At 35.1% G+C, this 17865-nt stretch overlaps 1 long non-coding RNA gene across 1 annotated transcript in view; it reads left to right on the top strand.

Moving 5' to 3' along the window:
• Nucleotides 1-16722: 16722 nt before the first annotated feature.
• Nucleotides 16723-17865, top strand: part of LOC114096651 (uncharacterized) — a 48560-nt gene continuing 47417 nt past the window's right edge. The window contains exon 1 of the long non-coding RNA XR_003583464.2: nucleotides 16723-16841. This is a non-coding gene — a long non-coding RNA (uncharacterized lncRNA). The remainder of the gene's footprint in view (nucleotides 16842-17865) is intronic.

Below are 17865 nucleotides of genomic sequence, written 5' to 3' on the forward strand. Positions count from 1 at the left end.
CCCATACCCCTGTGAGAAATAAATTTATTAATTGAAAGTATAGTGTATATATCCTACTCTTTTTTGGGGGGGGGTACTGGGGATTGAACTCAAGGGTACTTAACCACTGAGCCACATTCTCAGAGCTATTTTGTATTTTATTTAGAGACAGGGTCTCACTGAGTTGCTTAGGGCCTCACAAAGTTGCTGAGGCTGGCTTTGAACTCGTGATCCTCCTGCATCAGCTTCCTGAGTCACTGGGATTACAAGGATGGCCCCCATGCCTGGCTTATATCCTACTCTTTTAGATACAGAAATATATTGTTCCCATACAAGAAATCTTGGTGTGTATTTTACATTTAGAGTTCATCTCACAGAACCAATCAGATTTCAAGTGCTGAATAGTCATGTGTGAGTAATGGCTGCCATATTGACACAGATCTAGACCTCCACATATGCAGTGCCAGATCCTGGGACATGAATTGATTCTAGGTCTTTGGGTGAACACACTGTCTCATCCTCCTTTCGACTATGGAAACTCTCCACATGCCTCTTGGTGCACAAAGATATTCAGGAGGTGGGGAAGGGAACAGGTGTAATCCTGACACAAGGATGATGTGGGGTCATGGACTGGAAGCTAAATTCTATGCATACATTGAACCACTTGCAGATGTCAGTGCCATACATCAACTTCAAGTCCTCAGCCACTTGTATCATAGCTTCCGTTCTCTGTGCCTGCCTCCCCTACCACCTTAGTGCAGCCACTTGCAAATTGCTGTTTGGACTCAGAGCCTGTGATAATTGGCTGAGACTGTGAGCCTGAGCCCCTGATCAGGTACATAATGGCCACAGAGGATTTTAGAGGTAATATAATACTTTTTTAGTTTTAAAAGCTTTATTTTCCCTTTTAATTAAGCATATTGAGAATGCATTTTAATGTTTTCAGAAAATGATGCATGTTCTCACATGGGTGTAAAATGTGGAATTTATAATACTCATTTAGAAGGAGGGATGAGTCATGGAGATTTACATTTGAATGAAGATTTTTTGCTTATTCATTTTTATGACAAATATTTATCAAGTTTCTATTATGAATTGAGTATCTTATGAATTTACTGAGTAGTTATTATGAGTTATGAATATTGAGTGCTTATTATGAATTATTGAATGCCAGTTCAAGATATTTTTATTCATAATACTCTTATTTAAAAAACTTACTATTTTTATACCACCAACCAAAGGCTTTGAGTTTCATTTTAATGACTTTTTTTTGGTACCAGGGATTGAACCTAGGGGTGCTTAACCACTGAGTAACATCTCTAGTCCTTTTTATAATTTTTGTTTTGAGACAGGGTCTTGCTGAGTTGTCTAGGGCCCCACTGAGTTGCTTAGGGCCTTACTAAGTTGCAGAGGCTGGCTTTGAACTTGCTATCCTCCTGTCTCAACCTTCTAAGCCACTGGGATTACAGGTGTGCACCACTATGCCTGGCTAATGACATTAATTTTATCTACACATTTGAGTTATATAAGCTATATTTGTGATCTGGCCTGGGACCCTACCTATATTTAAAACATTGTGGGTTTTTTTTTTTTAATTTGTTTGTGTGTGTGTGGTGTTGGGGATTAAACCCAGGGCTTTGTGCATGTTAGGCAAATTCTTTACCACTGAGCTACACTCCCATCCCTATAGCATTGTTTTTACTAGAAAAATGCTTATAATTCTCAGACATCATGGGCCAATAACTGAATTGGGAATCAGAAAATTTGGCAGCTGACTCACCTCAAACTTATACTATGACCCCGAGCATGTTCATTTTACCCTCTGGACCTCAGTTTCACCATAATAAAATGAAGGAGTTAAACTGGATTAATAGTTCTCAAATCTATCATATTGATGTCCCTTTTAATAGAAAATGTTCTACTATTCTCCTTCTGCGATTCTAAAATGATACTAATAGATAATAGATAATGAAACCTGTATATACACAGTTTCAAAAAATATCAATATAAAACCTTAACTAGAATACAAAGTAGAAATAAAACTTTTAGCAAAATAATATGCACTTAAGTATGTATTTCTTACATGCTTCCATCTGTGTATATAATTATTGTAAATATAACAACAGATAAGCATATTATTATACAATGGTGGATCAAATACTGCATTTTTCTCAATAATTTCCTGAAATGTTAATCAATGTTGATGAAGTTTCAATGCAAATGTAGCACTGTTTTCTCTCAATTTACATGATAGTTCCTTGGGGAAAATATGAATGCTTTATAAAATGAAGTGAGAATCTAGGGGTGGTCATCATAAGTAATTTTCACCTGCATAAATGTTGGGTGGAGTATTTGAAAGAGGTATGGGACATTGTACAATTCTCTATTCTCCATTGCGTGGGTCTTCCTGGGTACCATAAGTCGTCTTGAGGTCTACTCTGCCCCTAAATACCAGTAGCATGGATGCACTTTCTTCTCATTCCCCCTAGGGGGTGCTGCTCTCCCTCTTGAGAACAACTGGACTAGAAGATCAAGTCGCATACCAGCTTTATTCTTTGAGTCCTGGCATAAATGTTCATTGAATGAAACCCATCATGGGGTACTGTGTCATGGATCAAGAAGTTTTGTCTTTGTTTCTACCTTTGCTGCTGTGTCTCCATTGTTACCAACATTAGAGACCTGTTTACTTCATGATTGTATGAAAATTGCTCTTATAAAAGATTTTAAACTCTGAGATGTAAAGATCAGGAATAATTTATTAATTTTGAACATATTAAAACATAGATTCCATCACTCAGTTATCTTGCATTTGTCATTTTGTTCTCAAACGTGCTTTAGGATTTTTAAATAATTTCCTGTTTTCTTAGGGATGAGCAATATGTGTTATGGCTTGTTGTTTCCAGCAGATGGCAATATTTGGTGCAAAAATGACTTGGTTTAACAACACAGATTGTCTAGGCTCTCTGTATTTAAAAATCCAAACTTAATAGGGCATACTGAAAGTATCTTTTTTTCCTTAAAAGACTTGATATGAGCTACCTCACTAAAGGCAATGGCTGGGCTGGGGAAGAGATGCATGCAATTCAAATTTTGATAAACCAAGTCAAATTCTACTATTGGAACAATATTTTAGTGGAAGATTAAGATAAATCATATCATGAAGTGATAATTTATCAGTTGTATAAATTATGAATTTTAATAGGTTTTAAAAAATAATTCATTTTGAAATAGTTTTAGACTTACAAAAGAATGGCTAGGTCAGTACAAACAACTCCTAGATGCCCCAATTGTTAGCATTTTACCTCATTTGCTCCATAATTCACTCTTCTCTCTGTGTGTCCATTATCATTAGTCTTTCTCTGAGTCTTTTGAGAACTAGATATTGTCCAGTCACCCCTAAACACTCCAGAGTTTTTTTTTTTTTACCCCAAACAAAGTCACTGTCCTGAATAACTAGTGTACAACCCTCCTAATCAAGAATCAATCTAGGTACATTACCATCCTAGCCACATGTGTCCATTCAAATATCACTAGTCAGCCAATATTGTCACTTTTCCCTTTCTGGTTCACAACCTTATCCAAGATTATATGTTGCATTTAATTTTTGGTCTTCTCCAGTTGGGACAATTTTATTAGTCTTTCATATCCTTGCATATTTTAGAGGGTACAGAGCTTATGTTCTGTAGGATGACTGTCAACTTCGGTATGCCCAATGTTTCTTCATGGCCAGATTCAGGCCATGCTTTCTTTGCAGGAATATCACAGAAGTGATAGCTCATATCAAGGGACACATGATGTCAATCTCTCTCATCATTGGTAATGATAACCATGATCATGTGGTCATCAGGTTTTAACCAAAAATCATTGTTGAATTAAAATCCATTTTAATTAAGAAGTATTGTGGTTTTATTTTTTAAAAAAGCAATGCATGTTGACTTATTTGTGTCTCCAACCTTCAGAAAAAAATATCTAAATATTTTAAATAATAAGTAATTTCAAATAATAAGTAATTTCAAATAATAAGTCAATATCAGCCAATTTTTTTGTTGTTAAAAGCAAGTCATTGGTTTGAGGGGATGTAACACTATATAAATCGTTTAAATGTTTACCAAGGATTAGCATTAAAGATTTTTATTTATTGGAGACACTCTCAAAGAAAGCTACTGAAGATCTTCACAGAACTAGAAAAAAACCCCTAAAATTTATAGGGAACAACAAAAGACCTCAAATAGCTAAAGCAATACTTAAAAAAAAAACAACAACATGCTGGAGGTTCACAATACTTGATTTCAAAAACATATTACAGAGCTATAATAACAAAACAGCATGATGTTGGCATAAAAATAGATACATGTACTAATGGAACAGAATAGAGGACCCAGAAATAAATGCATGCATCTTTAGCCAAATGATTCTCAATAAGGATCCCAAAAACACACATTGGAAAAAGCAAGCCTCTTCAACAAATGATTCTGGGAAACTTGGATATCCACATTTAGAAGATTGAAAATAGATTCCTGTTACTTAGCCTGTACGAAAATCAACTCAATATGGATCCGAGACCTTAATGTAAGACCTGAAACTTTGAAAGTACTAGGAGAAAATGGAAGAAACAATTCAAGATACTGGCAGGGGCAGTGATTTCCTAGTTAGGACTTTAACAGCTCAGGAAATAAAATGAAGAATTGATAAATGGGATATGTTAAATTAAAAAGCTTCTGTACTGCTAAGGAAACAATTGACAGAGTGAAGAGACAGCCTACAGAATGGGAGAAAATCCTTGCTAGATATTCATGTGACAGAAGATTCACATCCAGGATATTTAAATAACTCAAAAAAATGTAACAACAACAACAACAACAACAAAAGTAGTCCTGTCAAAAAAATGGGCAAATGACCTGAATAAATACTTCTCAAAAGAAGTACAAATGGCCAATAATTATAAGAAAAAATGATCAACATCCTCAGCCATCAAGGAATTACACATCAAAACTACACTGAGATTCAACTTCATCCCAGTTAGAATGGCTATTATTAAAAAAAAATAACAAATGCTTGGGAGGATGTGGAAAAAGGGAGCTTATATACTGTTGATGGAAATGTGTATTAGTACAGTCACTATGGAAGCAATATGGAGTTTTCTCAAAAAACAAGAAATTGAACTACTCTATGATCCAACTATCCCACTCCTGGGTATGTACCTGAAGGAAATGAAGTCAGCATATCAAAGAGATACCTGCATGCCCATGTTTTTTGTGGCACTGTTCACAGTAGCTAAGATTTGAAATTTGACTAGGTGTTAACAGATTAATGCAGAAAGAAAATAAAGTATAATGTACAAGGGTAAGCCATGAAGAGGAATGAAATCCTATCATTTGTAAGAAAATGGATGGAACTGGAGGACATTATGTTGAGTGAAATAAGTCAGACACAGAAAGACAAGTATCACATTTTCTCTCATGTGTAGAAATTCTAAAAGATGAACTGAAAGTTGGAGAGGGACTGTTAGAGACTGGGAAAGGGACCGGGGGAGGGAGAAGAGAGGACAGTAAGTGAGGATACAGGGAGAATAGGCAGGATCAATGATATGTGCATGTATGGAAATGTCACAAGAACATGATTAATTTTTATAATTGATATGTGTTAATAAAAGAGTACAAAATAAGAAAGGCATTGACTAGTTGAGATTATTTCCTTTTTTCCCTGGTTCCAGAGGATCAAACCCAGGACCTCCTGCATGCTAGTCAACTGCTCTACTGCTGAACTATACCCCCAACCCGCAAAGAGTTGAGTTTGATTATACATCAGCAGAAATAACTTGATTCGTAATTGTGTTTCCTCATGTTTTATTTAGCAGTAAAAACTGAAATATTAAAAAAATTTATTTGATTCTCGCTGGGGCTGGGGATTGTGGCTCAGTGGTACAGTACTCGCCTAACATGCATTAGGCCCTGGGTTCGAACCTCAGCACCACATAAGTGTAAAATAAAGATATTGTGTCCACCTAAAACTAAAAAATAAATATTAAAAAAATTTATGAACTGTAGCTACAACACTCCCAAATACTTAACATAGAAAACATACAAAATCTTAGAGTGATAAAAAATAATGGTTTAAGTCGAACAAGATTCTATAAACAAACAGCATACTCTAATAATAAGTCTATTTGCAGGGGACAGAGCTATTGGTTTGCAGTAAAGCAAGTTATCTTTTAAGTAATAATATTGATAATAGTTGTATATTTGTATGTGGTGAAGACTTGAAACCATATAGAAAATATTTAAGTAAATTTCTCCCTTCTGAGACTAAGGCAGGGGGATTGCAAGTTCAAAGCCAGCCTCAGTAACTTAGTGAGGCCCTAAGCAACTCAGTGAGACCCTGTCTCTAAATAAAATACAAAATAGGGCTGGGGAGGTGGCTCAGTGGTTGAGTGCCCCTGAGTTCAGTCCCTGGTACTGCCCCCCGGGCCTGAAAAATGTGACACCAATGCTATTTATTTTAATTATTTAATTTTAATTTTTTCTTTTTTAAAAAAATATTTTGTTTTTTTAGCTGTAGTTGGACACAATACCTTTATTTTATTTTTATGTGGTGCTGAAGATCAAACCCAGGGCCTCAGATGTGCTAGGTGAGCGCTCTACTGCTGAGCCACAACCCCAGCCCCCTGTTTCTTATTCTTATTACCTCTTCTGCCTGCTTCCTCCCTGAAACTCTAGGTCATTTCACAAGCACATCATTTTGTGATGTTTTATTTAGATTAATGTGTAAGGCTGGAAAATACTGTAAACAAGTAGAAACAATGTAAAATAGATTATATTGAAGATAACAATTCCAAAAATAAAAAATTCTCCCTTCTTTTAGTCTCCAATTCCCATTCTCTCTTTATAAAATTATAAGCATTATTTTTTCTTATTTATCCTTCTAGGAAAATATTTGCATCTATAAGATAGATATACCACTTTCTTGGGGAAAAATGGCATTCTGCTCTATGTACTTTTCACTTTTGTTTTTATACTTAATTCTGTTTCATAGACATATCCTAGACATAGATGCACTCATTCTTCTTAATGATTATATGGTATTTGCTAGCATGGATCACCAGGGTTTGTTTATACTCATTCTGATGAGCATTTTTGGTTGTATGTTTCTAAATTTACAAAGTTACAGTGGCTCTTATTATGTGTATATGTGTCTACCTTTTAAAGTATGATGTTACAATGAAATATGAAATATATCAGGACAAAAGGGACAAAAGGAAATAAAAAATGGGACATATTTTGGGTTACAGAAAGCTAGTTGCAAAAAGATGCTATTTCTGATGGATAGCAGTAAACTAAAAATTATTTGCTATCTAGTCCCTTCTTGAAATAAGATAGAATATTAGTAAATATATATGATAAAAATGTCAAAATAGGTCTCATGATATCATGATGTTACAAGTTGGGAAATGAAGAAAGTTTTTCTCCATGCAGAATAGCTTTTCTGTTTTAGGGTATTGACCTATGAAAGATCAAGGTTTGATTATATAATTTTATATATAGTATATATATTTACATATATAATTCTATATTTTTATCAAGAACTATAGAATCAAGTGAAATTCTAGATGGGATTATATTTTGGAATCTATGCCTCATACCAATGTTCAGTATTTTGGGTAAGCAAGTCATGAAATAAAGTATAAGTAGCTGCAGGGTGAAAAATGTAAATATTTATTTTAAAATTAAGGTATTTTGTCAACACAGATGATCTTGAATAACATTTTTCACTATGGCTAGCTTTCCTAATTCTTTCCCTCTTCCACCTTCCCCTATACACAATGAAAATAAAAAAGACAATGTGTTTTACATGTATTTATATTTATGCCAAAAGTCTGAAGAGAAACCAAGATGTCATGAAAATGCTGTATCTGTGCAGAGAATTTTGGGGAGTGGGCAGAATATGACTGTGCGAGTGGATAGTACACAAGAGAAAAAAAAAGAAACATAATGGAAGCATCTGTCTATGGGTTCAGAAGGTCTGAGCAAATGCAAGAGTAAGGAGAAATAGTAATCAGCTGAAATAGAAGAAGATGGAGTCTCATGAAAAACTGGGAAAAGGACAAGAGAAATGGAAAAGGGTTATATATTACAAACCAACAATTTTTGTACCGGGGATTGAACTCAGGGACACTCAACTACTGAGCCACATCCCTAGCCCTATTTTGTATTTTATTTAGAGACAGGGTCTCACTGAGTTGCTTAGTGCCTAGCTAAGTTTCTGAGGCTGGCTTTCAACGTGCAATCCTCCTGCCTCAGCCTCCCGAGCTGCTGGAATTACAGTTGTATGCCACATGCGTGGCAACAACTTTCTATTTTTAGATAAAATTTTTATTTGTGCTTTTTAGTTATACAGGACAGTAGATTATACTTTTACATACAAACATGGAGTATATCTTATTCTAATTAGGATTTCAGTCTTGTGGTTGTACATGATGTGGAGATTCATTGTGGTGTATTTAATTATGTACATAGGAAAGTTAATTCAGATTCAACCAACAACTTTCAAATGGCCATTTCATCAAGGCAGGTCATATAGAAGATAGAACTGTGGAGAGAATGTCTTCCAGTGAAGGACTGTACATTCCACAGGGATTCTTTTTAGTCTCTATTATGATGCTGAGCACCATGAGTAGCTCTGAGATATAGTGATTAATAACATAGATGAGGCTTCTGTTTGTATGCAACTTCTATTTTATTGGACTCAGAGTGAAAGGCCCTCTTTCTTCAAAAATCTTCAACAGGAGCATACAAGAGTTGGAAGTCTGTGACTGTGGAAGAATGTTTCAACATAGAACTGAAGGATGGACCAACTGATAATTCAATGATTGGAGTTATGAGAAAGCACCCAGAGTGGAAGTAAGATGTTAAGTTAGTAAATGAGGACACTAAGCAGAGAAGCTGACAAAAAGAAATGAAGGGCTGGGGATATAGCTCAGTTGGTAGAGTGCTTGCTTCACATGCACAAGGCCCTAGGTTCAATCCCCAGCACCACACACAAAAAAGAAATGAATGTGTATATATAGTATTTTCTTCACTTTTATCCTCATATTCAGTAATAAAGGGTGGAAGAATGCTATAAAAGTGAAAGGTATAATACTAAATATGGTCTTCTGAGGCAATGATTCATCTCACACTCCCATTGCCTTTTACATGAGGATAGTCTCCTCTTTATCTTCTATTCTTATTCCTCCTCCTTCTCATATTCCTCCTCTTCTTCCACCTCACATTCAACTTTCTTTCTTTTGGTACTGGGATTAAACCCTAACCTCTTAACCACTGAGCCACATCCCTAGCCCTTTTTATTTTAATTTTTTTAATTTTGAGACAGGGCCTCACTAAGTTGCTGAGGCTGATTATATATATATATATATATATATATATATATATATATATATATATATATATATATATATATATACAATCTCCAGGAGTGGGATAGCTGGGTTATATGGTGGTTCATTATCTAGTTTTCTGAGGAACCACCATACTGTTTTCCATAATGGCTGCACTAATTTACTTTTCCACTAACCATGTATGAAAATCCCCATACATCATCTTATTCCTCACCTTACAGGATATAGTTTCAACTTTCACTCATTCAGTATGATGTAGGCTGTGGGGTTTTCTTTCTTTTTTTCTCTGCAGTGCAGGGCCCCAAGTATATTAAGTAGACACTCTCACTGTGTGACATCCCAAGTCCTGTGGGTTTGTCATATATAGTTTTCATTGTGTGGAGTACATTTCTTGTATACCTATCTTTTTGAGTTTTTTTTTTTTTATCATGAAAGGATGTTGACATTTATTTAATACTTTTAATGTGTTTATTGAGCTGATCATATGGTTTTTTAAAAAATTTATTCTAATTTGTGACAAATGACAGCAGAATGCATTTCAATTCATATTACACATATATAGCATGATTTTTCATATCTCTGGTTGTACACAACATAGTCACACCATTTGTGTCTTCATACATGTACTTAGAGTAATGATGTCTATCTCATTCCACTGCCTTTCCTACCCTCATGCCTTCTCCCTTCTCCTCCCTCCCCTTTGCCTTAGAGTTCATCTATTCCTCCCATGCTCCCCACCATCCCCATTATGAATCAGTATCCTTACATCAGAGAAAACATTTGGTGTTTGTTTTTTTGGGGATTGGCTAACTTCACTTAGCATTATCTTCTCCAACTCCATCCATTTACCTGCAAATGCCATGATTTATTCTCTTTTAATGCTGAGTAATATTCCATTGTGTATATATACCACATTTTCTTTATCCATTCATGTACTGAAGGGCATCTAGGTTGGTTCCACAGTTAGGCTATTGCAAATAAACAATAAACATTGATGTGACTGTGTCCCTATAGTATGCTGTTTTTGAGTTCTTTGGGTATACACTGAGGAGTGGAATAGCTGGGTCAAATGGTGGTTCCATTCCCAGTTTTCCAAGGAATCTCCATACTGCTTTCCATATTGGCTGCACCAATTTGTAGTACCACCAGCAATGTATGAGTGTGCCTTTTCCCCCACATCCTCACCAACACTTATTGTTGTTTGTATTCTTAATAGCTGCCATTCTGACTGGAGTGAGATGAAAGCTTAGAGTGGTTTTGATTTGCATTTCTCTAATTGCTAGAGATGTTGAACATTTTTTTCATATATTTGTTGATTGATTGTATATCCTCTTCTGAGAAGTGTCCATTCAGTTCCTTGGTCCATTTATTGATTGGGTTATTTTGTTTTTGTTAAGATTTTTTGAGTTCCTTATAGATCCTAGAGATCAGTGCTCTATTTGATGTCCATGTGGTAATAATTTGCTCCCATTCTGTAGGCTCTCTATTCACCCACTGATTATTTCTTTTGCTGAGAAGAAGCTTTTTAGTTTGAATCCATCCTATTTATTGATTCTTTATTTTAATTCTTATGCTATAGGAGTCTTATTAAGGAAGTTGGGGCCTAATCCAACATGATAGAGATTTGAGCTTATTTTTTCTACTATTAGGCGCAGAGTCTCTGGTATAATTCTTAGGTCCTTGACCCACTTTGAGTTGAGTTTTGTGCATGGTGAGAGATAGGGGTTTAATTTCATTTTGTTGCGTAGGGATTTCCAATTTTTCCCAGCATCATTTGTCAAAGAAGGTATCTTTCCTCCAATATATGTTTTTGGCACCTTTGTCTAATGTAACTGTAATTATGTGTGTTTGTCTCTGTGTCCTCTATTCTGTATCATTGGTCTACAAGTCTCACCACTTATATTCAACATAGTTCTTGAAACACTAGCCAGAGCAATTAGACAGATTAAAGAAATTAAACAGATAATGGATAGGAAAAGAAGAACTCAAATTAGCATTATTTGCTGATGATATGATTCTATACATAGAAGACCCAAAAAATTCCACCAGAAAACTTCTAGAACTAATAAATGAATTCAGCAAATTACCAGGATATAAAATCTACACCCATAAATCAAAGGCATTTCTGTATATCAGTGACAAATCCTCTGAAAGGGAAATGAGGAAAACTACCTCATGTACAATAGCCTCAAGGAAAAAAATACTTGGAAATCAACTTAATGAAAAAGGTGAAAGACCTTTACAATGAAAACTACAGAACACTAAAGAAAGAAATTAAAGAAGACCTTAGAAGATAGAAAGACCTCCCTTGCTCTTGGATAGGCAGAATTAATATTGTCAAAATGACCATACTACCAAAAGCACTATACAGATTTAATGCAATTTCAATCAAAATCCCAATGACATTCCTCATAGAAGTAGAAAAAGGAGTCATGAAATACATCTGGAAAAATAAGAGACCCAGAATAGCTAAAGCAATCTTTAGCAAGAAGAGTGAAGCAGGTAGCATCACTATACCAGACCTTAAACTATACTACAGAACAATAGTAACAAAAATAGCATGGTATTAATCATATGGTTTTTATCTTTCATTTTGCTAATGCAATGTATTAGATCCATCAATATGAATTTTATGTGCTAGTGGATTCAATGTGAGAGTATTTTTTTAAATTTATAGTTGTAGATGTTTATTAGCTTATTATTTGCTTATTTTTATGTGGTGCTAAGGATCAAACCCAAATGCCTTACATATACTAGGTAATCACTCTGCCACTGGGCTACAGCCCCAGGCCCCAATTGGAGAGTATTTTGTTGAGAATTTTTGCATCTATATCCACCAGAGATATTGGTCTGTAGTTTTCTTTTTTATTGTATCCTTATTTGGTTTTGGTATCAGGGTGATTGATTTTGGCCTTAAGAATAAGTTTGTTAGTATTCCTTCCATTTTAATACTTTGGAATAGTTTGAGAATGATTTTTTTTCTTTTTTGATATTGGGGGTTGAACCCAGAGTTTCTTAATCACTGAGCTATATTCCAAGCCCTTTTTTTTAAAAAAAATATTTAGAGACAGTGTCTTGCTGAGCTGCTTAGTGCCTCATTAAGTTGCTGAGGCTGAGTTTTAACTTGCAATCCTCCTGCCTCAGCCTCCTGAGCCACTGGGATTACAGGCATTCACTACTGTGCCTAGCTGAAAATAATTTTTTAATTTTTTATTTCTTCATTGACACATTGGTTGTTCCAGAGCATGTTGTTCAATTTCTATGCATTGGTACAATTTCTAAATTAACTCTTGCTGTTTGTTTTATTGTAGTCAGTAAGATGCATGTTATGATTTCAATTTTTGGAGACTTTTTGTGTTTTATCCTGGACAGTGTTCCCTGTCCTGATGAGAAGAATATGTAGTCTATAGCTGTTGGATAAAATGTTCTAAAGGTCTGTTAGATCCACTTCCTCTGTTGTATAGTTTAAGTCTGATATTTGCTGTTCTTATTGGTGTATTATAATTATATATAATAGTGGAGATCATTATGCCTTTGTTGAGTTTTTGTCTGAGTGACCTATCCACTGATGGAAGTGGAGTGTTGAAATTCCCAACTATTACTGTATCAGAATCTTTCCTTTTGGATCTAATAATGTTTGCTTTTTTTTTTTCTTGGAGTTACTGGGAAATGAGCCCAGGGGTGCTCTACCACTGAAATATACCCTCTCTGTTTTTCACTTTTTATTTTGAGACAAGGTTTTGCTTCAAACTTGTGATCATCCTGCCTCAGCCTCCCCAGTCATTGGGATTACTAGGCATGGTAATGCCATCATACCAGGCATGACATTTGCTTTATATAATTGGGTGCTCTAGTGTTGGGTAACTTTTTTTGTACCTTTTTAGTTTTTTGATTTAAGGTCTATTTTATCTAATGTAAGTATAACAATTCCAGCTTGCTTTAGAATTCCCTTTGCATGGTGTATCTTTTTTTTTTTATATCTTTACTCCTTCAGTCTATATGTGTCTTTACTGATGATGTGAATTTGTTGTAAGCAAGAATTTTTTTTAAATCCATAAGCTAATTTATATATTTTAATTGAGGAATTTAATCTTTACATTCAACTTTACTGATGATAAATAGAGACATATTCTTGTTATTCTGTCAATATTTTTCTGGTTGTTTTGCATATTCTTTCTTTCTTGTTCATCTTTATACTTTGGGTTTTTTTTTGTTTTGTTTTTGTATCGGTACGGGATGATTCTCTCTCTTTTGTGTATCTACTTTACTATTGAGTTTTGTAATTTGTGTATGTGTTCATGCTGATAATTGTCAGGGTGTGTTGCCCAGGTCCTCCCAGGCTGTGGAAAAGTGGGTGGAGCCTTATGCTTGGTTCACAGGGCTGAGTTGGAGTAACTGCTGTGGGAGCTTCCTGGCTTCTTCACATGACGGTAGGCAGGCAAACTCAAGATGGTGCCATGTAGCAGGAGCCTATGTGGGGGCGGGTGCAACATGCCCTCTTTCTCTAGGGCTTCAGTGATGTGGTATTCCCTCAGCTCACCAAACTGAGTTTAGAATCTTCAGGGGCCTCAGAAATCTTCAGTAGAAAATGCCTCAGGTGTTTGTCTGTGGCATGAGCAGATATTGCTGGGAGCATTCTCTTTACTCTCTCTCTGCCATGTGAAGTCCCTCTTGATTTGGAGTTGATTCTGTGTACTTGTACCTATTCTTTAGAAGGTCATTATATATCTCCATGCTCTGCAATATCTCTGCCACATCTTCACTGTACTTCAATTGCTCTTACTTAAACATCCCAGTAAAATAGCTGTTATTTTTTCTTTGTTTTGGTCCTTGTTGTGGAGTTAAGTACACTAGGCACCTCTAGACAGCAATATTGCTTCTCTTATAAAATTTAAGTGGTTTCTCCTAAAAGGTTGTGAAAGTGAAGGGATTCCAGATAGGTTATGGTGGCTAAATTGTAGTAGTATTAATATTTATTTATTTATTTTAAAAATATTTTTTAATTGTAGATGGACACAATACATTTCTTTATTTATCTTTATGTGGCGCTGAGGATCGGACCCAGGGCTTCACACATGCTAGGCAAGTGTTCTACCACTGAGCCACAACTCCAGCCCCAGAATTAATATTTATAATGTAAAAAATGAATGTACTTTAGTTTCTGTCCCGAGCTTATTTACAGTATTTTTTTTTTTTTTGTACCAGGGATTAAACTGAGGGGCACTTAACTACTGAGACACATCCTCAGCCCTTTTTAATTTTTTTATTCTGTAACAGAGTCTTGCTGAGTTCTTAGTGCCTAGCTAAGTTGTTGAGGCTGGCTTTGAACTCACAATCCTCCTGATTCAGCCTCCTGAGCCTCTGAGATTACAGGTGTGTGCCACCACGCCCATCTTATTTACAATATTAACAGGCCTTTTAGACAATAATCATTTGGTTGGTATCTCACTAAAACAGTGACAGATTTTGCATAAATTATTTAGCAACTTTTTGGTATGTGGAACTGGCTGGGGGTGGGATGGCAGAAGGAACTGGCTTTGATTTGGGGATATTTTAAATTTAGAAACAGTCTTCTCTTCGAAGGTTGTAGAGTGGTAAGGATAAAACACTATGGACTTAATACATTGTCTAACAAGTCTGTCAGCCGTTAGTTAACTCTATGACTCCTGAACTTCAATTCTCAGTTCCATGTTGTAAAACTAAGTTTGTGACACTGATTTTATTCACTTCTCCTTGTTTTTCTTTGGGAATGGACTAAAAAAGTTCTAAAATAACCTTGAGAATAGTCCTGTTTCTGTTGCTTTATTTCTAATACACTTTGTGATTTGACTTTAAGTTCATTTAATATATTGATGTAGTGAGTGTTTGATCTAAGTTTACCTTAGAAAACTGATTGATGTAATGATGATTTGAATGTCTTTCTTTTTATGTACATACATTTTCTTTTCAGTATTCAACTAGGGGTTTGACATTTAACTTCTTCTTTTCTTAACTGTTCTAGTATCATAAATTCCTTTGTTATTTTTCTTTTCTTATTGGACTTGTGGCTGTGATCATATCAAAGCTTTCCATGAGATATTGGACATAATCAGATGAATTCTTCTGTAAGTAAAAATGTACATATTTGATAGAACAAATACTTGAGTGTGTACTCTGCCCAGTTCTCAATGTTATATTTCTACTTAGAATATACTTGAATATAACATTTTTAATGCCTAGTAATTGTGTTTATGATACCAAATCAGCAAGTATAGAATTGTGTAGGTTAAACTTAAAAGGACAGTAAGTTTATTAGAGGATTCTTTGTTATCAACTGTGGTTGTATGTTTAATGTGCTTCTGAACTATAAAAATATCGTTATCAAAAAACCTCATTGGTCAGGTGCAGTGGCTTACACCTGTAATACCAGCGGCTTGGGAGGCTGAGGCAGGAGTACCACAAGTTCAAAGCCAGCCTCAGCAATTTAGTGAGACCCTAAGCAACTCAGTGAGACTTGTCTCAAAATAAAATACAAAAAAGGGCTGGGGATGTGGCTCAGTGGTTAAGTGCCCTTGGGTTCAATCCTAGTATGTGTGTGTATGTGTGTATGTGTGTGTGTGTGTATATATATATATATATATATATATATATATATATATATATATTTTTTTTTTTTTTTCAATCATTGGCTGGGTATAGTGGGGCTTGTCTGTAATTCTAACAGCTTGGGAGGCTGAGGCAGGTGGATCACTAGTTTAAAGCCAGTCTCAGCAACTTAGAAGACCCTAAGCAACTCTGCAAGACCCTGTTTCAAAATAAAATATATAAAGGGCTAGGGATGTGGCTCAGTGGTTAAGTGCCTCTGGTCTCCAAAACAAATCCCTAGTATCCAAAACAAAACCAAAACAACCCCCCCCAAAATCACCAAACAACAACAACAACAAAAAACCTCATTGATTTGAAGCATGAGATAAATGTGCCAAACATTGCAAACTATGTAATGTAGATTAGACTGTTTATGCTATTTTGACTCTTGTATTGGCGAATTTTAAATTTCTATTAAATTGGTTGAGTTCCTTGTATAAGTTAAATCATTTTGCTTTCTTTTTTTGAAAAACCAGCCAGCTGTGTACTTTTATAATTAACACACACCCTCCAATATAAAAATTAGAGTAAGGGAGTGAGTCATTTATGTGGCAGGGTTATTACCTTCCACAGACCTGCCAAATCCATAATAAGCTATTGGTTTTCAGTTAGTCTGTCTGGAGAGGAAAATTCCATTTCATGTAACTTTCTGAATTCTTCTAACTTTCTGTTATTGTAGCTCATATGTTTATTAAAGAAGTTTTCATTTGCAGGAAGAAGCCCAAGAGAAGTTTGGTTAGAAGCTGTTTACAGAGATGTGTTCAGGTCCCAAGGAATAGAATGTTGCCATCAGTCTTCCTGGGTCAAGGAATGCAAATTGTGATGATGACATTTATTACTTTATGTGAGTAGGCTCAGATAAACTCTAAATGCTTGTTGGGAACTGCTTATGTGTTAAACTTTTATTGATGTGTACAAAGGACTTTGAAAATGTCCTAAAGTTTAAGGAAATTTGCAACTTATAATTCTGTCTTGTCAAAATTAAAGATATGAGTCTGAATATGTATCTATATCAAGGACCTTCCATAGCTTCTTCAGCCATGAATAATCTGTTGTAACTTGCAATACATACATTTCTTGCTTTGCAAAAGAGATGCATTCTTGAAAACCAGTAAGTGAGTAGAATCATATTTTAAGTGGGTTCATGTACAAAGTCTAGCATTTTGATATGCTGTGGCCAACTTAAGCGATGGTCTTTAAGTGTATAAATGGAATGGCATCTTTAGTCGTCTCATAATAGCTTATGAACCTCAGATGCCTTCATTTATAAACTAAAAATGGAGCTTGTCAGTTTTTGATAGCCAGAGTAGTGATTTTCATAAACAAAGCTGCTGTAAAAAAATGGCTCATTAGGTGTTTCAAATGTCAATGATATTTCAAAATTCAACTTTTAAGGCTATTTTTTCCCTGAAACAACATCTCACTGATTTATTATTTTATTCCTCACTTGGAATACAGAGAAATAGAAGGAAAATTTCATGGGGAAAAATGATTTGTTACTTTTGGAGTGACTTCTGGAGTAGGGAAGGGGGATATATTTTATTAATTTTGTCTTAGTAAAAATGAAAGACTAATTCAACTTGAAAATTTACTTTCATTTGCCTTGAATTAAAAAATCAAAGAAGTAGCTAAGTGAAGTCAGGCATAATGGCACATGTCTGTAATCTCAGCAATCCGGGAACTGAGGCAGGAAAATGGCAAAATCGAAGCCAGCCTCAGCAAGTTCAAGAGACCTGTCTCAAAATAAAAAAATAAAAAAGGCTGGGGATGAAGCTCAGTAGCAAAGTACCCCTGGGTTCAATCCCCAGTGCAAAAAAAAAAAATGTAGCTAAATGAATAACATTTGTTTGCATCATGATTTATCTACT

The sequence above is a fragment of the Marmota flaviventris genome, chromosome X (assembly GCF_047511675.1).
Source record: "Marmota flaviventris isolate mMarFla1 chromosome X, mMarFla1.hap1, whole genome shotgun sequence".
Classification (NCBI taxonomy): domain Eukaryota; kingdom Metazoa; phylum Chordata; class Mammalia; order Rodentia; family Sciuridae; genus Marmota; species Marmota flaviventris.